Raw genomic sequence first — 26532 nt, forward strand, 5'->3', positions numbered from 1 at the left:
AACCAAAAATTGATTTTATTACTTGAAAGGTAAAGGTCTTGCTGTAGGATTTGTTGTATTAGGGATGGAATACAGAGTGGAAGGGAGAATTGATATTCCATTAGTTGTACTGAAACACACTGATAGCATTTCTGAGTTAGATTGTTTTCAAAGAAACCCCTGCTGTAAAAAGTGTATGTTTTCTTGTGTGGTTTCTTTCTGTTTTCTTTTTTTATTTGAGCATTTAGTTGTGAGCGTAATCCAAAAAATTCTTAAGCCTCTAATTTATTCTCAAGGATTCTGCACTGATAAAAGGCAGCTATAAGAAAATATGGATTTTCCAAGCATACTTTGGTAATAAGAGGCTGAAGGAATTAGGATTATATGGTTGCTATGTTAGGAAGAGGAATGATGTTGTCAGATCAGCATGATGACTACTGTTAACGCTTTTTCCTTTGTACCTAAATTTTGCTTTGAGATCAAGAACAAGTCAGTGAGGGCACCAGTATGGATTAGCCTGTGTTAAAACAATCAAGAAGTTTGCTCTCAAAGAGAAAGTATTATGAACTCCTGGGTTCCTGATCGCTTTTACAGGATGGATTAGTTATACAGCCCTTAGGATCTGTCAGTTCTTATGGGGAGGGAGATCTTCCTTGCTTTCTAAGCCTCTGCTGCTCTTTGCTTTCTAATTCAAGTACTTTAAACTCTTCGTATTGTGTCAGGGACTCTAGATCAAGAACCTTGCCATAAATTCCCTTACAGGAAATGTTGTTTTAAAAAATTTACTTAAAAATAATTTAAAAAAAAAAATCTACTTTCCTCACATAGAGACCTAAAAGAGTGGAAAAGCTACAGAACTGTATAGCAAGATCATCAGTTTAGCTCTTTTACATTACTTTAATTCAGTAATTCTAGAGGGATATCATGAAACTCCAGTGACTGTCCTTGAAACTACATCTTTAATTTCTTGGCACATGCTCCTTTTTTTGTTTGTTTATAGAGTAGGCATTTAAGTAGCACAGTACTAGCCTCGTTATTTATTGATCCTGCCCTTTGCAGACTGATTAGTCCTGGGGAGCATACTGCTAGTGAACTTTTGTATGGGGATTGCTAGGTCTTGGCTTGAACTGAGTGATTAAGTTCTAGGTGAGAAGGTGTGGCTCACCCAGGGCGTACATTTGCAAGCAGTGCACCTGGGCAACCAGAAGGAGTGGATGTAGGGTTTAGTCTTTTCATTCTCATTTAAGGGTTAGCAGCTGATGGAACAAAGCCTCTGTTTGTAGATTGTCCTATTTGGAGACTTCACCAGCCTTTGGAAAGGGTAAGCTGCTTGTTCTTTTATTGTCTTCTGAACAAATACCTTCTTGATAAATACCTTTATGAGCATGTTTGCATCCTGGCAAAAGGCAGTATCCTCACTTTTCACCTACATCACATGTTTGTTTTCTGGGTGTAATTCTGAGCAGTAAAGATGGCATTTGGCCTTCAGGTGTAAATTATTATGGATTACTTCCCGGAAGAGCTTTATAAATTATGTCATTTTTACATTTGAAGTATTTATTTTGGAATAAGCTCTTCATGATTTTCAGCATTTGATCTGGTACTCACTCTGAAGTTGTCTCTCATATGAATGCTTAAAATTCACCCCAGATTATTCCTTGTTAGAGCTATTTGCTTTCAAACTCATGCAAAATTATCAACCTATGATAGAAGAGCTGGGATCTGGTGATTGAGTGTTTTGGCCTTGGAGCTTAGGAAGCAAGCAGGTAAGTTAATAATTCAAGGATACTTGCTTATTGCCCCCATTGCTCATTTGTAATGAGTCTCTCCTTACCCTTTATTATAATATCAGTTACACAACTATGCATGCCATTTCTAATTAAAAGAAGTTAATTATTTATTTCTGATAGGGTTTGTGTTATGAATTTATTGAATATCAGTTAGAAAACCTATCATTTTTCAGGCACGAGAGTATTCTGCCAGGTGTTCTCTGATTTCTCAGGGCATTTGAACTGTCCTATCATTCAGCCAAACTTTTAAGCATATGCCTGAATTTCATTCATTTAAGAATGCATTAAGGTTAATAACTTGTTCAAATGTTTTGGTGAATTAATATTTTTATTTATGTTACAGATTTGGCTTTTAGTGGGACATTTCAGTTACTAATATTAATAATAATATAGCTAACAGATTGTGTTTTGTTGGGCTAACTCCTGGAAGAAAAGCATTTCTGTTCTGCTCTGGGCATCTTTAATAGATAGGAAAAATAAAAAGTGAGAGGAGAAATGGTATTATCTGTACTGAATTATTGAGAAATTTCTATTCAGATAATTTTAGCAACCTACAAAGATCTCAAAGGAAGCATATATAGCAATATAAATGACCCTTTGCTTTCAGAGTTTCCAACCCCCAACCATCTATTCATTTTCCATGAATGCTATCATGTCCCTAAAAATGTGTGCTCCTTTTCCTTTAATTAACAGTCAGCTAAAAGATACAAGTCCTTTTTAGAAAGAAAAGACCTATCTTTGACATCCTTTGTCAGATTTCCTGTAATTGGAAACTCTGGAGTGGCTCATGGGAACCTAAACGTTAAAATCCAAATTCAATATTTAGTCTATTAAAATGCTTCTAATTTTCTGTTCCCTCAAGAAACATTGTCAAAACTCCCTTCCCTGGTGTCTGCATGGAAGGAAGTTACAGCTGGTGTCTGTCCCACCCCTAACCCTGATGTTTGTATTTGTCCATTTGACTGCATGCCACCTGCTGCAAGGGTGAGAGGGTGGGATCCCCTGCTTCTGAACAATGTTTTTCTGCCAGCAGAAGGTTATTCAATTAGGCAGTTGCTCTGCGTATTACTGGATGGGATCATGTAAACCACCTGCACTCTCTCTCTCTTTTCCCCAGGCCTGTCCCCCTTCCCCCCCTTCCCATTTGCTGGATTTAGCAGCCTTTTCTGTCTCTGGAGACTTGGGAAAAGACAGCAGATTGAAAACCTTCCCCATTAACTTCTGACTGCAGTTTGACATTTGTTTTGTTTCCTGATTGGGGCTATATCCAGTACTAGCACTTTGTAGCAAAATCTGATGGGCATTTGATAATGTCTTACCACTTTATCACCTCTACTTCTACTGGGATGAATTTTTCCCCTGTCCTCAAAATGGTTCTTAAAAATTGTATATGCATTAAGGCATCAAACTGGGGTCGGTAAGGAAAGAGTTGTGATTCCCACTTACTGTAGCACTATGGGACTACCCACATAATTTTGAACTGAAAATTTTGTATTAGTAGCGTGTTTTTCTTTTCAAAGGTGTTTCTTTGTATAGTTGATTTTACTGCAGTTACTCCAATCTTTAAAGAGTGTTCACTGCTGTGGTTAGTCTAGCTTCACCAGTAAATGCTTTTTGCTGTTTGGTTTCAACTGGATGCATGACCCTGTGCCTTGTCAGTGTCTTTCATGCATCTTGCATGTTAGAACTTACTTTGTAGGGTTGAAAAATAATGTGTGGTGTTTCAAGAAACCATCTTATCCAATATCTGTTTTAAGAGTGATGGTTACTCTTATATCTGTCTCAGACTGGATGTTTTCCTGGAAATACGTGATATTTATGTATCTTGAAATCTTAACATGAATCTGGAAAAATATCCCTTTAAGCACAGTTATTTGAACAAAATTAAATTACATTCTGCTCTCATATGTCCCTGACACCCTACTGAACCTAAATGCCATAGCGTGGAATTCAAAGTAATTCTCTTCTGGTTTTAAGAGCACTAAAAACAAAATTGAGTCTGCCATGTCTTACTTTAGATGAAGGTCATAGCTGAAATTATTTGCCTACTCTAGCAGGGCTAAACTTATTTTTTCTTTTCTTGATATAGTCTTCTGGTCTGTCAAATTCTTTTATTTAGACCCTGAAATGACTGGAGAAATTTCTAGTAATTCTGTTAATTTAACTTTATTAATGTTGTACTATATTTAGGATCTTTTTTTTTTTTTTTCTATTTCAACAGAAATAGAAGCAAGCAGTCTGCCAACATGAATTAGAACTGCGTTTGTTGCTTTCCAATGTATATCTGTCTTGGTTATCTTCAAAGTTAATTAATGATCTTATACCTGAATGACTATTTAAAGAGTTTTACAAACAAGCCACAGTTTTCTGAAATAGTAGAGTTTCTGAAAGAAAGCCATCTTTTTTTTTTTTTCTTGCAAAGGAGGGAGAACCCATAAGGTTTTAGTTTTCTAATTGTCTTCATTTTTTTCAATTGATGTGTTCTTATGTTGTAGAATTCATTAAGTTTCTAGACCTCTCCATGATCGGTAAAATTTCAGTGATTCTACACCTCCTGTGTAAAATACAGTAGTAATAGAGGTCACTGGGAGAAATGGCTGACTCTCCAGAACACTGTGCTGCCATCCAGTGAGACCTACACAGGCTGGAGAGCTACGTAGGGAGAAATGTAATGAACTATAATAAGGGCAAATGTGAAGTCTTGCATCTGGGCAACAACAACCCTGCTGTACCAGTATAGGCTGGGGGCTGACCTTTTTAAGAGCAGTGTTAGGGAAAAGGGACCTGGAGGTCTTGGTGACCACCAGCAAGGTGACCATGAGCCAGCACTGTGCCCTTGCAGCCAAGAAGGCCAATGGCATCCTGGGGTGTATTGGAGGGGGTGTGGTTAGTAGGTTGAGAGAGGTTTGCCTTCCCCTCTACTTCACCCTGGTGAGATCGCATGTGGGACATTGTCCCGTTCTGGACCCGTCTGTTCGAGGGCAGGGAACTGCTTAAGCAAGCCTAGCATAGAGCCACACAGATGATTAAGGGAATGGAGCATCTCCCTTACGAGGAAGGGCTAAGGGAGCTGGGTCTCTTTAGTCTCAGAAGAAGAGACTGAGAGGTGACGTCATTAATGTTTGTAAATATGTAAAGGGTGAATGTAAGGAGGATGGAGCCAGGCTCTTCTCAGTGATAGGACAAGAGGCAATGGGTACAAACTGGAACATAGGAGATGCCACATAAATACAAGAAAAAAACTTCCTTATGGTAAGGGTACCAGAACACTGGAGCAGGCTGCCCAGAGATGATGCAGGGTCTCCTCTGGAGACATTCACCTGGACGCATTCCCGTGTGACCTAATCTTGGTGTTCTTACTCTGGCAGAGGGATTGAACTAGATGATCTTTTGAGGTCCCTTCCAATCCTTGACATTCTGTGATATGGGTTATGTTTGTAAATGCGATGACTAGCTTTTAGGACTAAATCCCTGTTAGAAATGTATGTTCCCTCTTGTAGAGGACAATGCTATAGCTCAGTGTTTTGAAATAAAACAGCCTGATGAATGATTACTGTGTAATTGCTGTGACTTTTTATGTTCTTCTATTAACACAGATGTATCAGGATAGAAGGCAAATCCTTGTGACCTGCTGTTCATGAAACCCTACACCACTACCCGTTTCAGTCAATCTGTCTATCAATGGTTGCAGATGGATAACTTCAAAATGCTAACATTAGATTCCTTTAATGACACCAAGCTGTACTTACTGCAGATCAAACTAACTGTAGAACCTAATGTGATGATTTAAATGTGGGAAGAATTTTATTTTCCCTTCAGCTGAAACTAATTCTTAATATTGTGAATGATTAGCTGAATAATTCTGGGATTACCCTGCACTTCATGGAAATTTATGTCTATGGCAAAAGATATCCATACCCCTAATATCCTTCTAGCTGGAGCTCTCTTAGAATCTGGAATCATCAGTTATTTCTCTAACTGAGCTTCAATTAATTTTAATCTAGTCAGAAACTAGTGCTGAGCCATAATGTGTGGTATTATGTGATAATTTGTGATTACACTCAGTATAGGACACACGGCATGAAATGAGTTTCCAGATGTGTCACTCATATGCTTGCAGTTTAGGAGAGTATCGTGAAGAAGTACAGAGGGCAAGTTTGGTATGTAGTGTAAATTGAAAAAAGGCCCTTTCCATGTAGACAGGCTTATGCTGAGCACCCCACTATAGGTACTTGAGGCTAGCCACTACTTTGAAGAAGGGATAGAGTAAGACGCATGTTTTTGAGGGGAAAATATTTATTTATTTATTTATTACAGTATAAGAAATTACTGTACAAATGATATACACAGCTGAATAGCTTCCAGGTGATTACAACATGTTAAAGAACAAATAGATTCTGTTATTCTGTAGAGCTGTGATGAAACACTACATATTCAAAACCAATATTTACTGAAAATAACAGAATAACTAACTGTTCCAAAAGTAAACAACCTGCTGATAGTACAAATCCTGAGTAACTTCTGGGGTTTAATTGTTTTAAAGTGGTTCTGGTGTTAAGATACATTTGCAAATAGCGTTTTGGCAGGTTGAAGATTTTGCTGTAGTCCTAAATGCAGATACAAATACATTTAGAAGACAATATTTTGAAAGTGTATCTTTTTGTGCATCTCTTTGGGAAACAATGCAAAAAGATCTATCAGATTATCTTATGTGTCCATAGTGATGTTTATATTGTTATTTGTATTATTATATGTATAGTATATGTATATAGTTATATATACAAAATTTATACTTCAATAGCCATGTATTTTTCCTAGCCAATACTTTCCATGCAGCAATAGATCTTTTGTAGAAGACATTTATTCTTTACCATTTGACAGGTTTTTTTTACCTCATGATAACATAGCTCCAGACATTTAAACTGAGTTTAAGTGTGTCAAATATGAATGTCTAATGGCTGTAGTTGTGATTAGATGTGGTAGACCTGTATTTGAGATCTTCCTTCAAAGCAGATGGTTTTCATCTGAAGTTAGTGGTGCGTTTACCACTCATGCCCCATCTTTAAGGTTGTCATCATTATACTTATCCATGTAAGGAAAAAGTAACACTAGTATGTAAGACATTAGAAAGGCCAGTATATGAAAAAAAAAAAAAAAAAAAAAAAAAAGGGGCATTGCATAGGTGATCTGCATTCACAAAGATAAAAGATTTACTGGAGCACTCTCTCAAGAAGAATATGGCCATTGTTTTCCCAGTTACATTTATGATAGAATGTCTTTATTTCATCTCCTCTCCTCTGGGAAGTTGTTCTTCTGATGACCATTTACATGATAGCTGGGAGGCACAAGAATTCCTTTAAAATATATTCTTGTCAAAGAAATGACATTTCCATTCTTATCTTATTACAGAAGGAATTACTGCTAGCAGAATAGTTCTAAAGCTTCTCAAGAGTTTCTGTAAGAAATATGTTTCTTTAGAGAAGTTGTTCATTAGGAGAAATAAAATGAAAAAGATCCGACATACAGAAAGTGTTCTCAATGAGATGTAAAACTTCCTTTGGCTCTCTGGGTGTACTGAAGTTAAATATTTTCCCAATCAGTACTTGCAATGGTAATAAAATCTGAATAAATGTACACAGAAAGCTTCAGTTGAAGGATGGTTAACTAGAGAAGCTTGGACAAATGAAATGGAAGTGAAGACTCAAAAGTTGAAATAGTCAATTTCTGTGAGCACAAATGCATACATGTGCATCTCAGCTTCTCATTCAGGACCATCACACACAGATCTTTCCAATGTTGACTTTTCATTGGTTATTATCTTTCTTCCATAGTAGCAGAACTGCTGATTTCATGATATTTTTTTTCAGAAGTTGATGAAATGCTTCAGCTCTGCTGTATAAGAGGAAAACATAAAGAGCTGGCTGCAAAGCAGGAGACAGAAGTGAATAGAAAAGCAGGAAGAAAATACTGCTAAGGTAATGCTAGTTGGAGAGATCTAAAAGCTAAGAAAATCACTAAAAGCCAGAATAAAGATCAGAATCTTTAGTACTCCGAAAGTTTGTGTGTTTTGTTTTGTTTTTGTTTTTGTTTTTTTTTAATCTCTCTTGGTCATAGTTTTCATCGCAGCACAGTAACTTTACAATACTCCAAACTGACAGATGCCAAGAGTGGTAATAATTCAGCTCCCTTATCATCCAGTATCACTGTGTTTTGAGTTATGATGACATGCTTTTCCTTCTGGATTAAGTCCACCAGTCTCTTTTTAACACTTGGTTGTGTGAGATGTATTTTTAGCATTTTGATGTGAGATATACAAGTGAGATGTATTTTCAGGCAAATTTAAAGGTAGGAAATGAAGCTAAGACTCAGAACATATGAGAAGAGGGAGGAAGTAAAACTTCTTCAAACTGATTGACACCAAGTATTTTCAAGCAAAAAATTATGAATGTAGGAAGAGGCTGTGGGAAACAGAAATTCAGAATCAAATACGAAGTGAAGATAAAAGATAGTTGAGTACAAGGCAGTTTGGAAATGAGAAGTGCTATATGCAACTGTTGAGAAGAAATGGGACTGATAAAAAATTGCTATAGAATGAGCCATTATAGAACACTTCTTGTCTCAGTCTCAAGATATAACGTGACCTGAAAAGGAAGCATTTTTCAATGACTCTACTTGATACACATCGTCTTTTCAGCTGGACTGGTGTAGTCAGTGCCTGATCATATGACACCATAATTACATCTCTGAAGTAACATGGAGGCAATTTTTAATATTTAAACAGTGTTGCAGAAGAAGGTTATGTTGTCCTGAGGAGCTGAAGATTAGCCTGATGCAGTTTAGCCTGATGCATAAATTCCTGTGATTCTGTGCAGTTACTGGCAAACCATTCTCTGCAAATTTCTCAAAGGAAACATGACCTCTTGAAAGACTTCTGACAAATCTGCGTTTAATACCAGAAATTAATAACACCGGTCAACTCTGTTTTGAAGACGAGAATTTTCCCAGTTGAAATAAAGATAAGAAACAGTGTTTGCCTTGCTGTCATTGGCAATTGAGGAATTAGATCAAGGATAGTAGTAGTATCATACTATTACAGTAGTACAAGAGCTCAAGTTCCTAGCGCTTATGAAATGTTACTGTAAATCAGTTTAGAAAATGACAAAATTCTATTTGTAGCAGGCTTTTATTTGTCATTTACATCTGTTTAAGGCTGTTTACAGAAAGAAACTAGGCTAATTAGTGATTTCAGTTTTTTAAATTCATTCAAATAAGGTAGGAGTCCTCCTAAAGACTCATGTGCACTCAGAGTCTGCAAGTGAAGCATATGAAGGTTGAGCCCTTGTGTATAGAGTATAGAGCCCAGCAAGGCCAGAGCAAGTTAAAAAGCTTACAAGTGAGTGACTGAGGCAACAAAGGGAGCATTATACTTATTGTCTACTACAGGCCAGCTGTTCAAGTGGAGCCTTCTTCCTCCAGCTATGATCTCAATTTCTTGACCTGCTTGGTTCCTTCAGTCACCCTGACATTTGCTGAGAAAGTAGCGTGATAAGCTGTAGGCAATCCAGGAGACTCCTGGAATGCATCAAGGAAAACTTCTTGACTGGGAGACAGAGAGCCCCATGAGGGTGTATGCAGTGTTGGACCTGTTGCTCACCAAAGCGAGTGAACTGATTTGTGATGTCAGGAATGGAGTCTTTCTGGGCTATAATTACCACTCAATGCTGGAGTTCACACTCCCAAAGTAAAGGGACAGACAAAGAGTAAAGTCAGGATACTAAATTTTAGGAAAGCCATGTTCCTGCTCTTCAGCGACTTGGTCAACAAAGCCCTCTGGGAAACTGTTCTCAAGGACAAGGTAGCAGAACAGGTCTTTAAGGAAGCTTTCTTCAGAGCACAAGAGCTGTCCATCTTTATGTGTAGGAAATCAGGAAAGGAAAGCAAGAGACAGGCATGGCTGAACTGGGACCTACTGAGCAAACTGGAGAGCAAGAAGAAAATGCACAGGCAATGAAACAGGGATAGATGCCCTGGAGTGAGTATAGGAATGTTACTAGGCTGTGTAGAGTATAGATAAGGAAGGCCAAAGCCCAACAGGAACTGAAATCAAAGAAGAACAGAAAGATCGTTACATGTACATCAACCAAAAAAGGAAAGCTCAAAAATGCATACCCACCCAGTGAGCATGCAGGCAGGCTGGTAACAATAGGTGAGGAGCAGGCTGAGGTACTCAGCATTTTTTTTTCCTCAGTCTTCATTGGCAGTTGTTTTTTACACATTCCTTAAGCAGAAGACTAGGAAGGTGGGGACTGATGGAACAGCATCTGTCCTGCTATTAGCAATATCACTTTCATGACCACCTGAGAAACCTGAACATCCATAAGTGGCAGTGGTATTAAGTAAACCCTCTTCCAGTTTGTGTATGACACCAAGCTATGTGCTGCAGTCAGTGCACCTGAGGGATGGGATGCCATACAGGGAGTCCTATGCAGGCTTGAGCAATGGATCCAGGTGTTGCAGCTATCCCTGCAATCAATACAATATGGATGACAAAAGGATGGAGTACAACCCTGCCAAAAAAGACTTGGAGAATGGGTGAATGGCAAGCTGAATGTGATCCAGCAATGTGTCTTTGCAGTCTGGAAAGCCATTGGTATCCTGGGCTGCATCAAAAGAAATGTGGCCAGCAGGTCAAAGGAAGTGATTTTGCCTATTCACCCCTGAGGTGAGTCTTTATCTGGAGAACTATGCCCAGATGTGGAGTCCACAGTCTGGGGAATAAATGTACCTGCTGAAATGCATCTGGGAAGAGCCACGAAAATGATCCAGTGGTGAAACAGCTCCCTGTGAGGACAAGATGAGAGAGGTGGGGCTTTCAGACTGGAGAAGGCTCTGGGGAGATCTGATAGATGCCTTTCAGTATCTAAAGGGGATTGTAAGAAAGAAATAGACTTTTTGGCAGAGACTGTTGTGACAAAACAAGGGGAAATGGTTTCAAACTCAAAGAGGGGAGATTTAGATGGGATATTAAAAATAAAAATTAGGGTGGAGAGACACTGGAATAGGTTGCTCAGAGATGTGGTGAATGCTTCGTCCCTGGAGACTTGTCAGGTCAGGCTGGATAGAGCTCTAGGCAGCCTAATCTAACTGTACATATCTGTGTTCATTGCAGAGGAGTTTGACTTGATGAGCTTTTAAGATCTCTTCCTCAAATTTTTCTATAATTTCTATCCAGGTAGCATGCAGATGGGTACTCAAGAGCAAGTTGGCCATGGTTGTCCACTGCTGTGAGATTGGAACAAAGTAGTAGAGTGTTTTATGCTTAGTTTCCTCTGGAAATTGCTCCTTCATGGCAAGGCAAATAAGATATGGGTTGTGGCTGTAATTCGTATAATGCAATGTGCATCAGTGGAAACTTGTTACTGGACTTAGCCTTCAAAGGGGTATGTCAGCTGTATGGATCACAAAGCCCTTTCTAGTGCATGTGAATTCATATTTAGAATTTCAGTTATCTGAAATTTAGATTTAACTGTAAGTTTGTTGCAAATGAATGCCCATGAAGCTCATGGCCCTGCAGCAGTGTCGTGGCCACAAATGTTTAGCTTTAAACTGTTATATCTCAGTTTTGATTTACACTTGCAGCACTCAAAATGGCAGAATCAATTTGTTTGAAAATTGATATAAAAAAATAAAATAAAATTGCTGTAGGCTATGGTCTTAGGTGCCAAACTTCACCCCAGGAAAAAAAAAAGTAGTAGTGTTAGAATTATGTCTCTGAAGAACAGTTTTTATTACAGAAGTACTGATTAATTATTATGGTGCGACTATAATTTTTTTTTAAACAATGGGTGTATGTTTTGCTTGCTGCTAAGTAATATCTAAAAAAGTAAATGTTGAACAGAAAAACTGCAGAGAAAAATGGTAGTGACAAGAAAAACAGTAATTGAAGTGCAAAAAAATAATAAAACGGCTAAAAGATACTATAGGAGTTACATAAGATGACAATTACTTCAGCAGCTGATATTACTGTGTATGTTGAGATAATCATACGTGGACATTTATGCGGCATATGTTCTACTTATGTCTGTTTCAAGACTCTGTTTTCTTAAGAGATACAACACTACTTCTGTAATATGAGATTCCACTATTATAGAAGGCAATAGACACAATTATTGTGGTTAAATACCAAATGACTTAAAACTGTTCAGATTTATTATGTACTACATTGGATCTGTACTTTCAAATAGGGTTGTGTCTTTACTTTGTGGAATTGCTGGCTATCTCACAAATTTAAAAATATTCACAAATATCTGATCCTCAAATTCTCACTTTGAGCTATGGGACATTCTTTCAAGGTTTAGAATAAGCACAGCTTAAATTTGTGTTACTTTCAAGTTTTCATTTGATAACTTTCTGCTCTCTTAAACTTAATTAATAACATCATACCAAATTAGAGAATAATTTTGTCTAAACTTCCTATCGAGAGCTTCTAATTACTTAATGAAGATGCACCTTTATAATCAGATAATCAGATAAATTTTCCACATTCTTAAGAACTGATGTTGGTAAGATCTTATGTTGATATAAAAAGAACCCATTTAAATTATATCTTAATTCAGTAAGACCACCCTTAGGAGTGAAATATAAAAAAAATAAAATTCTTTAAAAGTGCACCAGAAAATGTGTATTTATAGTGAGATCTCTTTATTCAAACCACAAGCTGGTAAGTATTCAAAGATCATGATATATTGAGTGGTGTTTGTTACCAGAGAATAGAGAAGAGTGGTGTTTCTTCCTGATGCATGTGAGGATGACATTTTAAAGGCAAGCTTTCTATTACAGAAAATCTAAGAGCAAATGCAAGAGCTGTTCCAAAAGTAATGCCTCCTATTTTATTATATTGGCTCACAACATCAGAGGCAGTGGTCTGGTAGTAGAGGTTGAATCCTTCCCCTGGTTCTCTGTTCAATTTTGTTGCTGTGTGACAGATGGCATCAGAGGGACAAAATGGCGTCTCATACAGAAATATAGATGAAGCAAAAGTGTGAAATTGAATTCCTCCATGCAGAAAAAATTGTACTCTTTGACATTCATTGACACTTGCTGAACAGACCAAACAGTGAACATGAGCATAGTTAGGTGATGGGTGGTGTGTTACAGCAGTGGCAATGACAGCAGTAGTTCACTTATGCTGGTGCATGTGTTTACGAGTGTGGCGTGCAGGCTCTTTTTCATCATTGAAGAAAATGTATAGCTCATAGTGGTGACTGTTTGGGGGGAAAAAAAAAAAACAAAAAAAAACAGAGCAAATTCTCAACTATATCAGGTAATGTTGCTGTATTATTTGTTTGTTGTTGTTTCCATAGAAATAAATACATTACTTTCAGTGCGGCTCGTGTAAATTAACATATTGTGTGATTTTTTTATTTTTATTTTTTTACTTCAGAAATACTAGATGATAGTGAATGATGTCAGGTAGAAGCTGTGGTGACAGCTTTCTGTATTAACCACACTCATTTAACAGAAGCACAAGTTTTCTTGAAGAGAAGCTCCATGTTTTTCCCGCATATACAGTAACTAATACAAAAATCTACTGAAAAAGGTTTGAGTTTGAACTTGAGTACAGGTTGTTTCTAAAACATTTTATCTAATGTCAGGTAGTTGTTATTATCTTAAGCCAAGTGATCTCACATCTCTGTACATTTAAATAATCTAGAATTCTGAGGGACTATATAAGCAAGGAATATTCGAGAGTATTATAGTGATTCATTCACTGTGAATAGCCACAGTAGTATAACATTTATTTACAACATGCTCTCTTAGCTGCTGGATTTCTGCCCTTTCTCAATATCTGCACTTTCTTGATGTTAGCCAGGACTGGAACTGGAAAGCTTGCCGTTGTGATGGTTCCGTTCCTGTATATATTTCTGCATATACAGTTTTAATAGCCTCCATGACATCTTTCATCAGCTTTCCTTCTTCCTGAATCATTTCCTGTATTTTCTTTATGTTTCCAAGATCTATTGGCTTTTGTAGAGCAGAACACAAGGGGAAATTTTGAGCTAACTAAAAGTTAAAACAGAACTGTTCTTACTCCCTAACACCTCATGTTGATAGCACAGCAAGCAAACAAATCTTTTAAATTGCAGCTTTAAGGTTCCATTGGTCTGAAGCGAGCATCCTTACAACATTTAAGTGCATTTTTATAGTATCATCAGCTCCACTGAATTCTCTGCCTGAGGCAGTTTGATATGTTCTATCAGCTCAGCAGCATATTGTTTGACGTGCTTTGCAGTGCAAATCTAATGGGGAATAATAGCAACAAACTTGAGAGCACTCAAGGGTTTTGCTCACCCTACTTGGACTCTGAGCAGCTCCCTGGATGGCCAAGGAAAGTGCTTCAACATAGGTTTGTAGTAATATCTCCATCAATTCACTCAAGTGACTGCTAAGGGAACCCGATATTAAAAGACATAAATGGCCTTGCTAGTCAAGAAGATAGTTTTTAAGTCTTTTGAGTACCTAGTATGCTTATAAATTTTTGTCCCAGTCTGGTCCCTGAGATGCTTCGGTGTAGTTGTTAACTTAGCAGGCTATCCCTCTTTTCCATGGGTCTGCAAGTTCCACCTGTAGAACCAGTTAGAAAACTTAACTTCCTGTAAGAAATAGAACTTTTATTTCTTCTATTTCTTATTTCTTATATTTCTTCACAGGAGTATGAAGTCAAGAAATAGATTTGAAAAATGGCTTGATATACTGTTGCATTGAGGAAAATGCAATTAAAATAATTTGTTTCCATTTGAGTCAAAAGGAAAGCTTAACTTCCAATTCAGAATGTATCAAGATGCCTTCTTTCATCTCCATATGTCTTACAAGGAATGTACTTCCAGAGTATTTATTTCTAGCTCAGTGTCCAAAGCAGACAGCAAATGCTACATCTCAGATTGCACCATTCTTGTCTAATTCTTCCTGTTCAGTGTAGGTACCATACAACTTTAATTTAAAAAGCTGGGAGTTTGCTTTAACCCTCAAGCTCCATTGTGGCTGTTTGTCTAATTATCCTGTGCTAATTGTGTTGATGCAGAAGAATTTCCCAATAGGAGTTGGAATCACATGTCAGATATGGGGCCCACTTCAACTTAATGAGGTTCAAGGAGGCCAAGTGCAATTGGTTTGGGACAAACTCAGATATGTGTATGGACTGAGAGAAAAGCTCATTGAGAGCAGTCCTGTAGAGAAGTACTTGGGTGCTCTAGTAGATGAAAAGCTGGCTATAAGCCAGCAATGTGCACTTGGAACTCAAAAGTCCAATGGCATTCTAGTAGAGAGGGGGCCAGCAGAGAGAGGGAGGTGATTGTTCCTCTCTACTCGGCCCTTGTGAGGTCCTATTTGGAGTACTGTGCCCAGGTCTGAGGCCCCCAGCATAAGAACGACATGGAGATGTTAGAGCATGTCCAAAAGAGGGCCACAGATATGATCAGTTGCTTCATTCATTGCGGAACAGTACTTCTAAATGTGGACATTTATTGCAGTACTGCTTCTCAGTTAGAAGATTTTAGTTAATGAATGTTCTTTCTCTCTATGATTTTTCTGAAATTGCCCCCAGAATTTCTGCTTAGGTCATAATATGTTAAATGATGTGAGAAATATGTTGAAATTGGATTTCTTTGTCAATGTTGAGAATATACCTATATATTTTATCTAGTTTAATTGTTGCACAAGTGTAATTTATCTTGCGAAGAAACTTATTTTTTTCCCTTCACATGTGGTAAATTATACTTTTAAAAGTATCTGGACTGGAAATCATGAAGATGTTAATGAGTACAGATTCTTAGGAGTTCAGTACTTTTTAGCCAAGTTACAGTGAATTGCTACTCTGTTTATCCATCACAATCAATAATTTAAACTGAAGTATAACTATTTTTTAAGGTATTATCAAACATTGTAACTGTTTCTGAAGCAGTTATTTGATTTTATGTGCTGCAAAATACCATAGCAGTTTATAATAAACCTTCACTGAATCAACTCTCTCTCTCTCTCTCTCTCTCAAAATAAATTACCACTTGTGAGCTTTTCTGCCTTTTTTTTTTTTTTTTCTTTCTTTGAGGGGTGTATATTTTTCATCAATGCAAAATCTTTTTTTTTTTTTTCTGTTTCATTTTTCTCCCTTTCTCTATCCTTTTCTTCCATTTTCTAGAAAGGCATCTAAATGTCCTGTTTAACTTGCACAAATATTTCCTATTCTTAATACTTCAAGAAGAATTTTGATACAGGGGATGATTTGAAAATGAAGCACCACCTTCATGTTTATAATGAAGAAATTTTATAGAAAGCTTTTGGAAATCTGTTGTCTTCTTTCTTCTGTTCAATTATCAAAGTTATATACAAATGTATGGAACACAATTCTGGTATAACTTCATGCACAAGGACAAATTTTAACATTTTTATTGCCTGAGAAGGAAGGCTGAACAGTTGTCTGAATTATGTTGTATTTCCTCTGTTGATGGGAGGCAGTGCATGGCAGATCTTATGCAGAGGACAAAGATCATCTATAATTGCTGATTTTGTTTCTCTGATATTCAACATTGCTTGGCTAAACTATTGTCTGTGAGTTGAGGAGTCATCTGGGTTGTTCACAGAAAGGTTATGTTTGGAGATGTTTTGGAGAATACTTAAAGCATGTGATGGGTAGGAATCTACGTTCTCAGTTCAGGAGATCTGAGGGAAGACTGCAGATGGTACAAATTGTTCTGAGCGCTTTTTCATCACAACATTGTTACTTCTCTTTTTACTGTTTAATTTTACTGAATTGCCTGCTGTTATTTACAGTTTGTTGGTTGTTTTTTTTTTTTTTGTTTACACTTAAGAAAGAAAGGAGATGAGTCTACTTCTATAACTGATGGAAAAGAGATGTAAGAATAATACTGTCTATAGTGGTTGCTTATGGAATCTAACCAGTGCTCTTGGTTTGTTTGGCTGGGTTTTTTTGAGTGGCTCTCCAGCTGCTCTGAGATGTTGAGCCTTGAAGGACTTTTATGAGTGAAGTCTGATGATTTGATATATACAGAGGGAGAAAACAGACTTTGATAAGGAAATACTCAAAATTAAATGTCTGATAATTTTGTTTTATGTGTAGCTAGACCTAATAACTATACAACCTAATCTCTCGTTGATAAATGAGTCTCATTTGAACTGATGTGATGTAGATACCTTGTGGAATGTTTTGGTAATCTCCAGTGAAAATGATTCAAAAAAGAGATAATGGTTTTTGGCAATCGGAATGGTTCTTATGGCTTGTTTGTGCTTGTGAATGTGGATTATTCCTTATTTCTTGACTGTGCTGCTCAGAAATACAGATTTTACTTGCGTGCAATTCTCAGAGAATGGAGGAAGTAAAAGTAGTATGAAATTAGCACAGATAAAGCACAGATTCTAGTAGTTAACTTAATAGGAAATGTATAAAATTGGTCCTGATTGGAAACAAGTAATAAACATGATATTGTTATGATATTGTTTTTGAACAGAAACATAAAAAGGATTGGAAAATATAAAATAAACTAATTTTGCTACATCATTCAAAGCATGTCTTAATAGATTTCTAAGGCCCAATTTAGTAACAGTTTTACATTTCAGCTTAATGTGAAACACTTTCTATCAGTTGCTAGAGTGGATTATAGGATGTTTATGTATTATTACAAAAGAACTCATGGTTCATAAGTAGTTTAGATTTGATATTTCTGGTTGTAGGAGCCTGACTGGCAATGCAATGAATTGCATTTTATATGTATCTACTAGGTGTATGCAGCTGAAATGAAACAAGAAGAATTAAAAAAGAACAATTAAACTAGGCTTTTAAATATAGTAGTGAGATAAATATTGTTTGGAGTGTACAAATAATGCAATCTATCTTACAAGACTGACATGTGAGTAATTGCTGCTACCCATTTCCCCAGTGAAATAAATTCCACTTACACATCACAATGTTGTGCTCCTCAACTCATTTTTTTTTTTTCTACCATTTCACTATCTAACCACTCAACATGAATGTGCAGAAAAAAAATTTCCCTTCAAAGTCATGCACACAAACAGCCCTATTTGAAAGGCCTAGAGGACAATTAGTTCCTCTGGCTATATTCCTGTTTAAAAAGGTGCAGAGAGGAGCATATTATATTCAGCAGCATGTATAAATTTCATAGAATCATAGAATCATAGAATCACCAAGGTTGGAAAAGACCTAAAAGATCATCCAGTCCAACCGTTCACCTATTCCCAATAGCTCCTGCAAAACAGTGTATTTTATTTAATCCTGAGACACATGTTAGGGATTTGCAGGTAAAAATATACTAACTATATTAATGTATAAACTTAAATCTGCTGTTTCAATTGGTATCATATAAAAAAATACATTTTTCCATTTAAGCCAGAAGCCATGTACAAATTTCTCAAAGATGCATTTTTATCTCAGTAATATATCTTTTTTGATTAATCAAAAGAAAGAAAAAGTGCTTTGAAATTCTCTTAGTATTCTAAGGAGCAGTTCTATTCAGAAAATTAATTGACGATAATTATTTTTTAATGATAGTATTGAATAAACTCCATTTACTTCACTCACTAAAATCTGAAGTGTTTGCATATATTCGCATTGCACTTTGCACAAAAGATCCGTCAGGGTTTGGCTTTAATTTCATACTGACAGAATCATAGAATCATCTAGGAAAAGACATTTGAGATCATCAAGTCCAGCCATTAACCTGACCTCTTATGTCCAGTCACTAAACTACTTCCCTTATTGCCACAGCAGCACATCTTTAAAACACTTCCAGGAATGCCAGCCTCACCACCTGCCTTAGCAAGCCTTGAAATGTCTAACTGCCCTCTCTGTGCAGAAGTTCTTCCGAACATACTATCTAAACCCCCGCTGGTGCAACTTTTCACCTAGAAAAGAGACCAAAATCACTTGCTGTTACCTCCTTTCAGGTAACTATAGAGAGTAATGAGGTTTCCCCTCAGCCTCTTCTTCTCCAGACTAAACAATGCCTGTTCCTTCAGTTGGAACATGAAGCAAGATGGAGAATACTCTGGAAAAAGAACAGAACTTGAAATACATATACCAAAAAGGGAGATAGTAACCACTTAACCAGGATCAGCGGCATTTGATTTAGTCTATCTGGTTGTTATTTTATATATTGTTTTCTGTGACATATACAGAGACTGAGTAAGGCATTACACAGATTACTGTAATTAATGGCAGTGTTACTTTCTGTAAAAAGTAAACTGGAGTAAAAAGTAAACTGGAGCAATGATGTTGCAGTCCTATTGACTGTCTAGAGAAGAGAAATCTTACGGAGAGATCTTGACAAATTAAAGGGCTGGGCAATGACCAGCCATATGAAGTTTAACAAGGGCAAATGCTGGATTCTGCACCTGGAATGGGGTGAATCTTAATCTACATACATGGAATGGAATATGGATGTTCTGGATGAAGCCGGGTTGCATTTAAGTCAGTATGCCCTGGCAGACCAAAGGGCTAGCAGTACCCTGGGGTGCATTGGGCCAACACTGCCAGCTGGGAGGTAAGAGGGGTTTTCCCGCTCTGTGCTGTGTCACATCACCTCTTACCATATGTTCTTTGCATGCTATGTGGGAAGGATAAAAAACTATAGGGAGTGTCCAAAGGACTATGACTGTTGTATGAGTTATATGAGAAGCAGCTGAGCCCCCTGGGTTTGCTCAACCGGGAGCAGAGAAGGCTGAGGGGAGGTGACACACACCTGAGACATTGTGACACAATGAGAGGAGCAAAAGGGGCGGTGCTGACCTCTGCTCTATGGTGAATATGCTAAAAGACCATGAAGGGAAACAGATATTTGCACGGGATATATGAATTAATTTCTTCTGTGAGCAGAAGTTAATCTGAAAAAAGAAAAAAAGAAAACCTAAAAAAAAATCCACTACAGCTGATTACCTTATGTGCATGGCAAGAATTGTCCTTAAATATCTCAGTTCACTGTTCAGATTTAGATTGAATATTTATCTACTTATTTATCTGTTTTGAGTTTTGAAGTAGTTTTCATTTGATGATTTTATTTTTTTCATAGCAAATGTGCAAGACTGAATCCTGTTTTAGGGCTGCATGCCCAAAACTGAGATTGTTCAAGGACTGGTAGACCTTAGACTTGCACATTATCTTCTCATTGTTTGAGTGCAGTGACATACACTTCATGCTCCAGACTCTGCAAATACTTTTCGGCATATGATAGCAAAAGGATCTGCTGTATTTATATAGGGGTTTGCTTTTATCCTCTGATTTTCCATAACTCTGTTAACCTAATGTGTCTTTTCCATTGAATCCTTTTTAAAATGCTCTGAACTATCAAAGACATTTCTACATCCTGTAGAATCCACTTGATCATAGTGCTGATGCTTTCATTTCTCCATACTAATATTCTTGTAATACATTCCTTATACTACAGCAAGTTTGTTTCAGAGGGATGCTGGGTAAGATTTTGAATGAACAATTTGACAGATCTTTGAGTTTAAAATAGCAGAAAAAATAAAATACTATTTCAATGAGGTTAACATGATCTCACAATTTTCGTAGTAATAATTTCATAATTCAGACTGACTAACATCTGGGGAAAAATGCAATAATTCTCTTATTATTATTTATAAGTTATAAATTTGTTTTCAGTGTGATGCTTGGACCTGTAATTGAATCCCAAAGGGAAGTGTAGCTATACATGGATGTTTTTAAAGATTCACTCTTTATGGTTTCCTGCCTTTTCTAATTTTGAGAGCACTAAAATCCAGATCATAACTCTGCCTCTGGAGAGCAGTCACGTAAGGGCTTTAGTTGGTAACCCCAAATCATTACTCTCTGCCTTTTTATGATATTTTTAGGTCTATGTTTGTAAAGATTACTTTCAAAGTATTAATGTATAGGGATTTTTAAGATTTTTGATTGAAAAATGTTTAATTCAGGAATTCTGTATGGTTCATTGCATCCAGAACAAGAGAAGAAATATGTAACTCAGTTCTTTCCTGAATCATATGTCTGTAAACGTCTGAGATAGACAGAAATGTCTGTCTTCTATCTGGAGTAGTGCATGTACAGATTATGAGCGACTGTCCGCATTTTCATTTATTGTGAGTCTTATCAAGTGTGGGAGGATATGAAACATCTGTCAGAAGCAATCTTATCTGTATTTTCCCTACTTAGTTTCTTAATTTTGCTTTTATTTTTCCTGTCAGACCAGAATGTGTTTGAGCAATCCATAGTAGGTAGGATTTGGAATGAGTTCACAGCATCTCAAGGAACCTCTGTGTTTTGCTTCAAATCAAACATTGTACACACGAATTAACAAGACTTCTGGAACGCTTTTTGGTTAGGAGCTGTATGGGAACTATTGAGTCATGGCCTGAACTACTGATTGATCACCTGAGGCAAGGACTGAGTCAGCTGTGGGAACACAGGTGAAGGCAATTCAGCTGTGTTACTGAAAAGGGTGGAGCCTGGCTCCATCTCTACTAAACCCCATTTCAGGGCTGGCTGCTGCTGGGAAGGATCTCTTTCTGAAGATCCCTCCTTTTAGAGTTTTCTACTGTAAGCCTAAGACACAGGTGAGCATTTCATTTTTGGTTGTCTATTTCCACCATGTTAATCTTCATAACTATAAACCTGTAAAATATCATCCTAACCACACCACTTTTCTAACTGCACATTTGCTAATTGTACAGGAGTCTTTTTTTGGCTGGGGTGCCCCTTTGTGTAGACTGGAAATATTCTTCTTCAATTCTTTTACTATAGCTGCTCCATTTTTTTTTTTAATATTTATGTATAATTTCTGTAACTGTATTATTTCGTGTTCTGTGTAGTAACTGATTCTGTAGATTTGTACAATTGAAAATTATGTTACAAGAGAAATTGTGAAACTGGCCCTTGAGATTTAGTTTGCATGAAGCAGAATAAAGCTCTTATTTTATCGAATTCTGTTTTTTATTTTTCTGTATTTTGAAAAACTAATTTATCAGTTGAGAGAGGTATAATATGAAAGAAAGGATTTCAGAAATTGTTATGGACCTATTTGTCTGGTGCTATGGGGATGTTGTGATTTGAGAGAAAACTGTTGTGAAAGTACTACTTCATAGATATTTCCCAAAGAGCATGCAAGGAGTTGTGGTGTTGCTTTTATTTTATTTTTATTTATTTATTTTGTAAACTGTTAATGTCCTCATGAATTTCTTGAAAGTAATCAACAAGCTGTTGATAGTGTTTCCCAGAGAAAATAGACTATTTTGGTAGGCAGTGAACCTAAAAAGGGAGTCAGATGTTCAAAGCACAGCCTGACTCCAAAGAAGCAGATTGCACTTAGATATGCTACTTGTAGACTGATAGAGAGGATCGTACTGTGAACACTGAGTCCAAAGGGTGATTGTAGTTCACTCATACTGGTATTTCTTTCTTTCTTTCTCTCTCTCTCTCTCTCTCTCTCTCTCTCTCTCTCTCTCTCTCTCTCTCTCTCTCTCTCTCTCTCTCTCTCTCTCTTTTATTTTAAAGCAATCTTTTCAGTTAGTTGAAAGAATCTTGTCAAATGTTAAGCAACACTGCTTGAAGCAAATGTGCATATTTTTAATGCTCTCAGTAGCAACAATCTATTATTCAGTAAGATTTTAAAAATTAATAAATTCCATCATAGAAACCAAAGTATGTGTGTCACATAGACCTAACTAGATAATAATACCTCAATTGTAACACATCTGTTTTACATCTGAAATTCTAAATAATTATAGAAAATATTTCATTAAAGCAAATATACTGAATCAAATAGAAAAAGTAGCTCACTTGAAGTATCTGAGAGGCCAGTAGAAGGTCTGAATTTCCAGTGTCTTGTTCTAGAAATCTAATTCACAAAAAGTATATTGCATAATTTAGCTTAACAATTAGGAATTCAAGTAATTTTTACTTCATGCAGATAAAATTTTCTATTGGAATAAATTTTTCAATGAAGATTTTCAACACGTAGGTTGCTTTCCATTTTAACATGAACTTTTATAAGAAAAAAAATGAAATATTTCACGATAAGTACTTTATTTAAACAAGATTATTTAAATCAATTCTCTCTGTATGTGTGCTTTGATCTTGGTTATGTTTTAAGAATGTAAGGGCATTAAACTCCCAAACTTTATTTCTTACAGAAAAAATATATAGTGGGAAAAAAAAAAAAAAAGAGAATCAAACTGAAGTATTCGGGTATGAAGTATTTGAATCAAGATGTGTGTTTTTTTTTGTTTGTTTGTTTTTTTCAATTTTAGGGACTCCAGAATATTATTGTTTGTTAAATATTGTTTTTAAAAATATTTCACCACATGAAAATGTTAATTTCTCTCTGTTTTGAGAGAAATGATCCATATTTGGATGTCAGATTTTCTATGCAGAAGAAATTGAGTTTTGTGAAACTTTAACAGCTGTGTTTCTATTACTGTAACATTTAAGAGTACTGTTGTAAAAGTAATCAATATTGAAAGCCCAAGTAATTTCTAGAGCAAATATGTGTTCCTTGAATTGTTTGGTATTGAAGTGTTTTCACCATACTTCATGGAAAATATAGATTCATAGAATCATAGAATGGCCTGGATTGAAAAGGACCATGATGTTCATCTAGCTTCAACCCCTCTGCTGCGTACAGACCAGGCTGCCCAGAGCCACATCCAACCTGGCTTTGAATGCCTTCAGGGATTCAACCTCCTTGGGCAACTTGTTCCAGTGTGTCACCACCCTCTGTGTGGAAAAAGTTCCTCCTAATATCTAACCTAAACCTCCCTGTCTTAGTTTAAAATCATTCCCCAAATACCAGTTCTACTTTCAGTTTTTAAGCATTAATTTTACTGATACTAAAGACATGACTGCAAACAACAAACTATAATTATTTTCTACAGAAAGGTCTATGCATTGGATGGCATTGAACTCCTTTTTATGCAAACCCATAATTTAATCAAATGTTCCATGGTAGAAATTTTTTTTTTTTCAAAGATTCATCTATTTATTTTCCATCTTGAAGTAGTTAGGAAATAGCATCAAGGTTGGCTCTTGATACTTTATTGCATTCTGAACTTGTTCTTGGTCTAATCCAAAATCAATTGCTACCAATGGGAGTTTTCTGATCTATGTTAATAAGAGTTGGATCTGGCTCTTGCTTACCTGAAAATGTTTTATAATTTTCCTTAACGTTGTATACCATATCAAAACACTAAATAGGTGCAAGGTTGGTTTGTTTTTCTGCTTCTTTGAGAGACATGACATCTTCTTTGGCTAATGGCATGGAAAACAGTGTTAGTTGCAGTTGGCGAGAAGGTAACCTTCTTTGAAAATTTCAAGATAAACAACAGTCACAATAATGATCAAAGAGGTAATAGATATTATTTTTTTTTTCCCTCTTAAATGACTAACAGAAACAGGTTCTACCATCTATAAAGTAGATTTTTTTTTTTATAATGTGTGAGGGGTGGGGAAAAAAGAGGGGGGGGGGGGGGGGGGGAAACTATTGTTTCCACCGTGGAAGTGATTTATTCTGGGAAGTGAATTTAAGACTGATATCTCTGTACTTGTTTCTATGAAGGTCAAATATCTCCAAACCATTGTATTTTGAGATACTCTACTTCCAGAAAGACCAGTCAAACCTGGTGATGATTAATACAAAAAATGCCTTGAACAATAGAAAAAGCTTTTCAGCAATCTGAGAAAGCATGCAAGAGGTATGATCTGAAGCTTAGAAACCATTCACTTCTCCTTTGTGTTGTAAATGTCAGGCTTCTGTTGTTTGTTGACTTTCTTCTAAACAGTATGCAAATCTGCTATTTACCACAAAGATAAATTTTTCAATCATGATATCACATCATCAGTATCTAATTATGATTGTTCACTTATTCAGAATTGCTAAGAATTCCTTTTGATTGTATTTATCTGTCTTCGTTAGTGATACTTCAGTATCACTTCTAGATATGGTACTGATGTCCTTTAGGTGTATGCCTGGCAGCCATGTGAGAAAAAGTGTTTTTAGATGTTCTCAAAAATTGATATAATGTGGGTGATGCATTCTTAATGATAGCTTGATGGGAAATTATTAGTTGTCTTCCATACAAATCGTTGTCACTTTATCCATATCAAGAAATGAAACATGCTCACGAGGGCCATTTTGTGGCACTGAGGCTAAAAATCGGAGAGCAGCTCACATATGTAAGTAAACTTTCTTAGGTTCAAAAGCAAGATTGTCTCCTGCATATTGTTCCCTTTGCTACCACCTAAGACATGCATTTGGATGCTTCTGAGAAGACACCAAGTCCACAAGCATGCCAGAAACTATTCTGATGATTTAGCAGTATGAATGATAGACTGCAGTGCTCACTTGAAACCATTTAGCTTAGTAACACAGGTATATCCTTTGGGCTGCAGAAACACTCAAATTAGTTTCAATTGTTTACTATATTTTTAATTTATAGGTTTCTACTTAATACAGAGGTAGGAAGAGAGTATCAGAAAACTTCCCTGTGGGGAACATCAGTGGACCCCCAGCTTAATGTTTAACATCGTAGATGCTTACCTGTTCCCTCCTGTAGAATTAATTTGAAGATGCCAGGTTAAAAACAACTGCAATGGTAATTTTAGGAGCAGCATCGAGTCAGTTGACTCCAATAGAGTTAAATGTAAGACAAAATTGGGCCTAATAAGGGAAAGATTCTGCTTGCTCCTAAGGCGACCAAGAAGAGATACATATATGGTAATGAGTACATTCATATTCTGTGAAACCTGAGTAATAGTACATTTTCTGCTCAAAGATATTAATACACCTCTTGACCATAAAAAACCAAAGCTAGCACTGAAATTGCTGGCTGGGTTGCTGACAGTGACGTAACTACAGAGCTACTGAAGAATTACTCAGCTTGGCTAGATTTTCTCTGCCCCTTGAATTACTCTTAACAACGGGGGAAAAACTGTGGATGATTATTTCAGAAATTGAGGGTTGTAGCAAATGAAGACTGAATTAAATCAAATATCTTTGTGTTATGTATGGATAGATTTTGTAGGGTCAACATACATTATCTGGGATTTAGTTACAGTCCAACAATTTTTTTAAACATCAAGCAACAAAAAAGAACCCACTGCAGTAAAACTGCAGGAGACTGACACAGACATCTTATTTGCTTTGAGAAATAATGGTTTTGAAGTACAATCAATGTGATCAAACAGCATCTTGTCCTTGTTTTATTTATGATTCCGCCTCAAGACCTAAAGCCTCCCTTTTATTTGAATACATTTGCTACTTTTGCAGTGTTACTAAAAATGTCATGTTGTCACTTCTTGCTGCTACAGAAAGCCAGAGTACTGACTGATGTAAATCATATTCTGTTCCTGGGCCGCAGCAGAAAGCATCTTCAAATTTAGCTTAATCTTCTTCATACAGAGCCTCATACTTTAATCTGGCATTATTTAAACCCTATAAGATATCCCTGTTTCATGGATACATAAATAATAGTTTATTTGGTCATGTTTGACAGTGATGAACAGATTTGTATACAGCGTTGACTTCTGAGGTACAACACTGTCCAACTAGATTCTGTTGCTGATCACCATTCTATGGGTCCAGCTATTTAAGTAGTGTTCAATTCACTACATTCATCCAGCAATGCTTGATCAGCTTCTCTCTGAGGATCTTATGGGATACATGAAGTCAAGTAGGATGAAATCCACTATACTTTTCTCATATGCCAA

At 36.5% G+C, this 26532-nt stretch overlaps 1 protein-coding gene and 1 long non-coding RNA gene across 4 annotated transcripts in view; one reads left to right on the top strand and one right to left on the bottom strand.

Annotated features, from left to right (window-relative positions):
- Nucleotides 1-26532, top strand: part of CDH12 (cadherin 12) — a 329076-nt gene that overhangs the window by 80202 nt on the left and 222342 nt on the right. Inside the window, exon 1 of one of the 3 annotated variants that reach the window (XM_052704302.1) lies at nucleotides 21307-21386. The exons of the other annotated variants lie outside the window; for them this stretch is intronic. The gene's annotated coding sequence lies outside the window, so the exon portion shown is untranslated. Of the gene's footprint in view, nucleotides 1-21306; nucleotides 21387-26532 lie in introns of those variants that run through there. 3 annotated transcript variants of the gene reach the window in all.
- LOC128091251 (uncharacterized) lies at nucleotides 22607-25468 on the bottom strand. Its single transcript, XR_008211317.1, has 3 exons — nucleotides 25364-25468; nucleotides 23965-24122; nucleotides 22607-22666 (listed from the first exon to the last, which is right to left on the bottom strand). It is a non-coding gene; the product is annotated as an uncharacterized LOC128091251 (long non-coding RNA).

This window comes from Tympanuchus pallidicinctus, unplaced genomic scaffold (assembly GCF_026119805.1).
Source record: "Tympanuchus pallidicinctus isolate F22 unplaced genomic scaffold, pur_lepc_1.0 scaffold5, whole genome shotgun sequence".
NCBI lineage: Eukaryota > Metazoa > Chordata > Aves > Galliformes > Phasianidae > Tympanuchus > Tympanuchus pallidicinctus.